This window comes from Rattus norvegicus, chromosome 12 (genome assembly GCF_021556685.1).
Source record: "Rattus norvegicus strain SHRSP/BbbUtx chromosome 12, alternate assembly SHRSP_T2T, whole genome shotgun sequence".
NCBI classification, from domain to species: domain Eukaryota; kingdom Metazoa; phylum Chordata; class Mammalia; order Rodentia; family Muridae; genus Rattus; species Rattus norvegicus.
In genome coordinates this window covers 24,262,372-24,271,453 of record NC_141545.1, presented here as the reverse complement: position 1 = coordinate 24,271,453, position 9,082 = coordinate 24,262,372, and the positions used below count along the sequence as shown (strand labels likewise).

At 44.3% G+C, this 9,082-nt stretch overlaps 1 pseudogene; it reads left to right on the top strand.

The window, feature by feature from the left end:
* The first annotated feature begins 587 nt into the window (after positions 1-587).
* On the top strand, positions 588-3,650 carry LOC148002244 (paired immunoglobulin-like type 2 receptor beta-2; annotated as a pseudogene).
* The last annotated feature ends 5,432 nt before the right edge of the window (positions 3,651-9,082 follow it).

Below are 9,082 nucleotides of genomic sequence, written 5' to 3'. Positions count from 1 at the left end.
GTGGTCACCATGCTAGGGCCAGGAACTGAATGTGTTTCCTCATCTGAAGTGTTTTAGAGCCAGACAACTTCATTACATGAGATTATGAGATGGAGATCCAGACACTCAGCATAGTGGGAGACATAATGAGAAAGAGATTGAGGAGTGGGAGGGAAGGAATAGAGGAAATATAGAAGAAAGGAGACAGAGAGATTACAAGTCACATAGGAAATGGAAAAGTGTAGATAAGGCACAAGGTCAAAGTGGAAGAGAGGTGAGTCCTGCCTGTGGAGGACAAGGCCATGTCTCCCAGCCAACAATGGAGGCTGGGCCCAAGGGGTAAATCTTCTTGTCAATGACCACAAGGGCATAAATTCTGCAACATGAGAAAAGAAGGAGGAAGATGAATAAAGGAGGCAGCTGGCCACAAAAAGGTAGAGATGGAGAGGTCCTTTCCTTACTCAGTAAGTAAGTACTTTCCACATGCAAAGGTCTGGGAATCAGTTTCACTTTACCCACATACTCTCTGGACTCCTGGGAACCCCAGTAATCCCTGGACAGGGTATCCTCCCTTTCCCAAGGCTCTGCTGGTCTTCCTTCCTCGAGTGATGCTGGCCATGCTCAGATCCCGCTTCTCCTGCTACCAGCATTATGCCTACACACTAATGAGTGGTGGGGACAGTGGGTCTTAGAAGAGTGGGCTGTCATGTGGACAAATATCTGCTAGTGGAGACAGCCAGGCCTCTCTACCCCAAGAAAGAGCTCATTCCTCAGAGGGAGCCCTTCCCTCACTTTCCTGTCTCACTAGCCGTAAGGACAGTCCTGCCCTAGGTTCCAATCCTTCCTGAAGTTGAAGGCTCAGGATGCTCTGGGTTGTCCATTCCATTCCTGCAGTGACTTCAGATTCTCTCCATCCTTCCCAGGAAACTCAGCAGGACCCAGCAGAGAAAATGACTTTGGAGTCAACCAACAAGCATGTCTCTCTGGAGTCCAGGGTGGCTCTATGGAGATTCCCAACTCCTTCTCCTTCTCCTTCTCCTTCTCCTTCTCCTTCTCCTTCTCCTTCTCCTTCTCCTTCTCCTTCTCCTTCTCCTTCTCCTTCTCCTTCTCCTGGGAGCAGGCCAAGGATGCACAGATGAGCATAGACTGGAGATAGAAAGATTTCATGGAGAGTTCATCTACAATTTCACCCCAGCTTTCATACATGGTCACTTCAAGGACCATTTAATCCTGAACTGGACACAGGGTCACACATCTTGTGACCTCAGAATACTGGCCTTGAAGGAGAAAGAACAGGCCACATACATCTGTAATATCTGGCTGACCACCACAGAAGGCAGAAAGAGTTGGTAGTCAATTCCTGGAACCCAACTCACTACCGTCCATGGTGAGCCACCAGAGCTCATGCTTTGATGCCTGTGGCTTGCTTGTACCTGACATGTCATCAAAGGCTCCACAAGTCTGAGCTTTCTTTCACATCCCTTTCCCTTTCAATCTCTGCTCAGACAGAACCACACCCCATTCCTTAGGCTTCAGCCAGCATGAGTCCTACCTCCTACTTCACACCCTTCCATCTAATTGCAACTACTCTTCTGCCCAGGTACACCCTTCCCCATGACCTCAAGGTGCATGAAAGTCTCCAGAATATGTCTAACACTCTTGGTCCTGTGGCAGGGCTTCAATTGGTACCTGTGTGCAGCATTTCCACACAGCTCCAAACTAAGCCCAGAGTATATAGTAGGTAGCACTGGAACTTCTTGGTGTCATCTGGTCTAAGTGTAACCGCCACCTGTCTCCACAGCCCCTCATTTTCCCTCTGACCTCTCCAGGAAACATCTGTCATTTCTGCCTATCTACTACTCTGTCTCCTCTTGGTTTCCCAACTCCCCTCTCTCCTTCCTTGCTCTCCCCTCTCCCATACAAGACTCCAGACTCTTCAGTAATAATGTCCCCATTTACATGATTTAGATGCTCTGTCTTCTGATCCTGGGAGCTCTTCAAAAGCAGATGTAACTGCACCCCTATACATGGAACACTAAGGCTAAGCCTAGTCACTGAGTGGTCCTATACATGGCCCTACAGCAGCTGGGGATGCTATCAGCTTCAGTGTTTATCAGGACCTTACTCAGTGGCTCTTGTTATTATTGTTGTTTGTTTCTTTGTTTGTTTAAGTTTTTGTAAGATAGGGTCTTAGCATTTATCCTGACTGTCCTAAAAACACTATGTCGACCAGGCTGGCCGGGAACTCTCAGAATCTGTTTTATCTGCCTGATAAATTCTGACATAAGAGTCACACACTACCGGAGGTGGCTCTTGGCCACATCAAGGTGCACCTATGAAAGAATACCTGTAGCTTGGTTATTTCTGCAGGGTACAGCTGACATGTTGACCTTAGGTAAACACAAACAACAGTTATCAAGGTTCAGGTAACAAAAGATCATAGTTGTTTCATGAGTCAACTTTCCTAATGTTCCCATACTTTAAACACACCTCCTCATGTTGTGACACCCAACAAAAATACTATCATGTGCTACTTTATAATATTCTTACTCTGCTATTCTTATGAGTTGTAGTGCAAATATTGTATATGGCAGATATACCTTTTATGGAACCACTGTGATATTCTAACCCACAGGTTGAGAACTAACGATCTAGAGTTTATAAATGGATTAATGTTTTGAAAATTATCCATAGTAATGTTTGTAGAGAATGGTCACTGTCTTGCACTGAGCTATTTGGTACAACTAAATGATATAGTTTCTATTGTACACAATTTATGTAGATAGTATGTGTGAACATGTATGTCTATTAAGTTGTGTGTGTGTGTGTGTGTGTGTGTGTGTGTGTGTGTGTGTGTGCGTGCGCGCATGCACATTTGTTGATCTACATGTGGAGGCTAGAGGAGATCCTAAGGTCTTGTCAACCCTATTTTGTGGATCATGCTCTCTCACTGGTTTGAAATTTCCCAAGGAGACTAGGTTTGCCAGTGAGCCACAGGGACAAGCCTGATTCCACTTCCTTAGGACTAAGTTGACATCTCACTCTGCTCTCATTGGTGTGTAATTAGACAGGCTAGCTGTCAGCTCACAGAGTTCTGCCTGTGTCTGCCTCTTGGGCTGGGATTAAAGGTATATGTGGCTCTTTATATGCATACTTGAGATCAAACTCAGGTTCTAAGATTCAAGCAGCAAGCCACCTATGGACTATCCACATCAGTATGTTACTTACATTTATGTCAAAAATCACTCTATTTCTCCGGATTAGTCATCTGTGACAAAATCAAAACACAGGCATGACATTTGGGGACTGTGCCTTTGAGCTTGTTCTTCAAGAGTCTCAGTCTTAAGCATTTATTCCCCACTCTTCATGAACATCTGACAGCTGTTTCCCACCACATCATACAAATGAGACAGGATGTGGTACTCACACATCCTCCCTCATCCATGGAGTTTCTGCTCACTTCTTCTTTCTCCACAGCACTCAGTAAAACCATGAAGAGCCCCTGCATCATCCCCTCTACAGTCATCACAGCTGGCCTGGAGGACAGAGAAGGCCAGAGGAATCCCTCACTGCTGAAACTGGGAGCCATAATTGGAAAGGTCCTGACCAAAGTTGTGGTCATCATCCCTGTCTATGGATGGATGATCTTTCTATGGTGGAACCAAAGATAAAAAGCTCCAGGACAAGCCTCATCTGAGCTTCCAACTGGGAGTATTTTCAGCAGTGGGGTATGAAGAAGGACAGGTTTGTGCAGATAACCATAAAGAGAACAAAAGGATTCAAATGTGCCTGAACTTCACAAGGACTGCATCTGTGGTGCATCCCACCCCTTTCCCTCCCCACCAACATAACACTCACTCAAAACAGGATAGCAAGGATCAGAGAAGCCCTGGCACAAATCACATGACAATCACGTGGCTGATTGACTGGGCATTAGTCACATTGAGTTCTTATAGTCTTCCTTTCCACACAGAGACTTCCATAAGCTGGCTCAGTGCAGCCTCTGAGAAGGCTCTTTCCACAAAGCCCCTGAGTGACTCCCTCTAGTTATTTTTACTTTCTTTGGAAAGTTATTCCAGAACTTTTTTTGGAAAAAATGGGCAAAGACAGATCAGAGCAGTCATGTGTCACTCAAGACGTAAGGCCTGGGACATGTCTGACAGTAGACACAGCTGGCCTGTGACTCAGGTGAAGACATGAGACATGCAAGCAGAGGCTGTGGTGCCTTCAGTGCTGGTCCTAAGGTTCACCCTACCCTTCCCCAGGACACAGTGACATCAGCTCCCCAAAGGGCAGGGAGACATGATTGCACCAGAGGAAGTGACATAATTCTCCCTGAGTGGCATGTGCATAGGCATCTTCCCATTTCCTTACTTTCCTCTCATTGATTGCCTTAATCCAGTTCTGAAGAATAACAGAGCCTGGGCATATGGAGGCCTTGTTTAGTCAGGATAAATACTGGGTTAATATGTGGTGGCAGATCAGCTATGAAAGGATCCTTACATGACTTGTTTCTGAGATCCAGTGCACGTGTGTGCAAGTCAGTTTGGGCTCATGTACAGAAGTGCAGAGGACAACCTCAGGTATGGTAATTAGTAACACCATCCAAGTTCACCATCAACTTTGTGTTTCTGTTTTTGATTGGTTGGTATTCAGTTTGATACATAGGCTTTTTTAGGTTTGGCTGGGATTCCTTGGTTTACGTTGTTGGGGCTTTTTTGTTTGTTTATTCTTTGATACAAATTTTCACTATGCAGACTCTGCTGTCTAAAAACTGGTATATAGATCAGGCAAGCTTCAAACTCAATGAGATTCATGTGCCTCTACCTTCATCCTCCCAAAGTCAGACTTGAAGCATGTATGTGTATGTCTATCGTGGGTTATTATATTTTAAATAACACTTATTCATTCTGGGGTGTGTGGTGTGGGTAGGGACCCATGTGCCTGAGCATTACACATATTCCAACCCTGCAGGATGACACTCCCCATGGTCCTGTGATATGCAAAGGCCCCGTGTGCACACCAAAACCACAGGCTTCCTGTCCCAAGAAGAGATCATGACTTGGGATGAAGGAGCCAGCAGGTGGCAGCAGTGCAACTGAGCACAGGGCGTAGTTTGCATCCTTGGACCCCACCAGAGGCTGCTGTATTAAAATCCTGGTGTCCAGCAGCTGACTTATGGCAGTCCTGTCAGGTCCAGCCCCTTTCTTTGGTGGGTTAGTTATCATTTGACCTTCTACACACAGACCTCAGACAGTCAAGGTAAGGCAAATGAATCTGGAGGTGAGTGCTCATGGCCATGAGCGCATTTGTACAGACTTCACTGACCCAAAAATGTTCATCTGGTAGAGTGCTTTCTTGCCTGTCTTGGACAGAAAATGAGGTTCTTTGTCCACATTCAACAAAGGAGAATGGTACACACCTGTACTCACTACTGATGGGAGGCCCAGTTGGTAGGATTTGTAGGAGTTCCAGATCATCCTTGATTATATAACAACTGTAAGAACAAGCTTGGCGAAACCACAGCCTAAATAACTGTCAGATGAGCATCTGTCATCCCAAAAGGCAGGTTGAGGATCCTTTGGGGAAGTTTATTATGAGAGGCATGCAAGGGAGCCAGAGAGATGATTCAGCTAGAGAGATGTAAATGGGCAACAGGGCCTGATGTTGACCTAGAGCAGCCACACTATAAGTCAGGGATATGACAGGAATTTGTTATCCCAGCCCTGCATGAGCAAGAGGCAGGGAGAGTCATGGGGCTGACCATGTAGCTAGTCTAGCCTAATTGGTGAAGTCCAAACCCATGAGAGTCATGGTATAAATAACTATGTGGATTTCTCAAGATGATCAATTATGGTCATAACCTTTTATAAATTTATGTTAAATGAAGTATTTTAAAATGATATATTAATGAACAGTGTATAACAGTGAGAAATCTCAGTGGAAAAGGAGCCTGCTGCCTAGCACAGTGACCTGGGTGTGATTCCTGGTGACCCAAATGGTACACAGAGAAAACTGACTGTGGACAATTTTCCTCTCCCTCTCAGGATCACAGACCCCTGGTGAGACATCATCTGTTTGTCCTCAGAGAACAGACCTCCTGGTGCCAGAATCTCTCACCAGGTAGGTGAGTTACTTCAAAGTAGTGATTGAGGGCACAACCCCTGCATATCACCACCCTCCCTGCCTCCTGTATAGGAATAAGAGTATGTAGATGCAGGATTGTGTGTGACACATCCTAAGAATCCATGTCAGCTCTGATGTCTTCTCTTTAGAAGGGATGTCATCCTGTCTGTCTCTAGTCAGAAGAGCCTGACTACTGTTCTCTGTTGGTTTGTGAATTTATAATATTTTTTAATATATGTGAGATGATAAATCAATCAACTTGAGCCAATTCAGAGTAGTACTGAGATCAAGACAAGTTCAAACCAGAAAGTTTTATTCTGGGACCAGCAGAAGTTAGGACTGTGTCCTGCTTGCTCCAGTCTGCATGTTCAGGTCCAAGAAGCCTGTACCACCCCCACCTCTGGCACCCTTGAGAAAGTAATAACAAGATGGCTGAATTACAGCTCTTCCTTCCCCTCTCTCCATAGACACATGTCCATCAAGGAATTCCTCTTCATGCAATTGAAGGTTTCTCAGAACCTCAGCACAAGCCAATAATGCACAGTCATCCTATAACCAATAATCACTCAAGAAGTTTCATATAGACCTTGTTACCACACCAAAAGACAGATGTTTAACTGATAATCACTCAGAAAACCCTTTTTCTCCACAGGATTCAATCTAGAAGAGATCTTGTCAACCCACCAACACAGATAAGGTTTGTCCCTTTCATTTCAGCCCTGACACTTGCCTGGATATGTTGAGGTCAGAAGAACCAGGCCAACAAATAAGTTTTAGGTCAAACAATCTATCACACAGTTTCTCTTGACCCACTTCTCCCATAGGAGACCTCTAAGTGACTTGCAAACTGTTTCTGGAATACAATCAGTGGGAGAGGGGCAAGAAAAATGATCCAAATTGAGAATCACGGATCGAGAATCAGGGTTCCACTCTCCCTTCTTCCATGGACAATATATCACCCAGAGCCCTGATCCCTTCATGCTTCAGATCCAGTGACAGATCGTGGCTTGCTCAAATCCACATTGGGCTTCCTTTCCTCACATGTTTAACTATATACACTCACTTTCTCTTTCCTGCCATGTTGATATTCTGAACTCGTGGTTCTCTCCTAAGACAGATCTTTTTTCCCATATCCAGTCTCTCTTAACATTTGATAGCCTATTAGTCTCTCCCAGAAAGCCTGTCGAAACACACTCAGATCTGTTTGATGTGGAACTAGACACATAGACCAAGCTGCTGGACAGCTCACAAAAATCTGTCTGCCTCTGCCTCTTGAGCTAAGATTAAAGATTTTATGGGCTCTTCATATGGATACTCAAGATCAAATTCTGGATTTAAGGGCCAAGCGGCAAACTCCATGAACTAATCATATTTGCATGTTACATACATGTAATTAAAAATTATCATTATATTAGTCTGGTTTAGTTATCTGTGACAAATGAAAATTTCTGGACACACAACCAGGACAGTTGGAACTGAGCATTTGAGCTTACTCTCCTAGAGGCCCAGCCTTAAGCATCTGTTCCATTCCCTGTGTGAACTTATTTTTTTTTAATTTTCAAATTTACATTTCAAGTGTTATCCCATTTCCTAGTTTCCAGTCCATAAACACCATATCCCATTCTCCTTCCCACTTCTTCTGAAAGGGTGTTCCCTTATAGGGTGAACTTCTAACAACTTTTCCCCATCGCATATCCCACAGAGGAGACAAGATGGGACACTCACCCATCCCTCCCTCATTCAGGGAGGGTCTGCTCACTTCTCATCTCTCCACAGCACTCAGCACTACCATGAAGAGCCTCTCCATAATCTCTTCTGCAATCTCCACAGCTGGTCAGGAGGACACAGAGGGCCAGAGGATTCCTTCACTGTTGAACCTGGGAGCCATAGCAATGATAGTCATGGCCACAGCTGTGCTCACAACCCTGGTTTACAGATGGATGATCTGCCTGTGGTGGAAGCAAAGTTAAGTGTTCTAGGACAGTCCTCACCTGAGCTTCCCCACTGGGCGTATTCTCAGCACTGGGAGATGGAGAAGGGCGGGCTTGTGCAGTTAATAGTAAAGTGAACAGGAGGAAAATGTGCCTGAACTTGACAATGACTGCATCCATCAAGCCTGCTGGAAATTAGAGGAGAAATGCAGATGAACACAGAGCCTGCTCCTAAGGAATGGAGGGAGGAACTGAGGGGCTGACTGCTCATCTGGAAAGAGCTTTTGAAGATCTGAGGGTAGACTAGCATTCAGGAACAACCTCTCAGAGGAAATAATATCTATAAAAGGAGAGACTCCTCTTATCTTAAAGTAGGGGATGTGAGATTAAAATGGAAATTAAGGGCATGGTGTGTAAGAGACCCACAAACAGAAAGAAATGTATAAGAAGAACCTAAAATATACAAGATGCAAAAGAGTTGGACGTTAGAAAACTAACACGCCTGAGCAAAATTACCAAATGGCCAGTGAGGTTGTAGCTCAGTTGAAGTGCTTGTCCCATAAACAGGGACATGGGTATCATCCCAGGAGCTACATAACAAGTTGTCAGATGCTTGAACAGGCAGAGACACTAGGATCCCTGTGACTCCCTGTGCTGCCAGCCTTACCTACTGGGTGAGACAAATGACTGACCTGCCTCACAATCTAGAGAGGACACCTCCTAAAGGACAATGCCCAAGGTTTTCCTCCATCATCCACATGTGTATGCACATATGCAAATATATACATGTGGAAATTTACTGTCCAAAGTAAAATTTTAAAATTCTAAGGAAATGCTATAAACGTAAGAATATGTGTAGAATGGAAAATTTTGTACCTTACCTCCTTACAACATAAAAACACTACAGAAACATTGTAACTTATTTTCAAAATCTAACAGCACTTTTGTAAAACTAAATGACTTGTCTTCTAATATGTATATAAGAAATACTCAAGTTAATAAAAAAATTATTAGAGATTCAACAAAAGATATGTATATGTATGTAT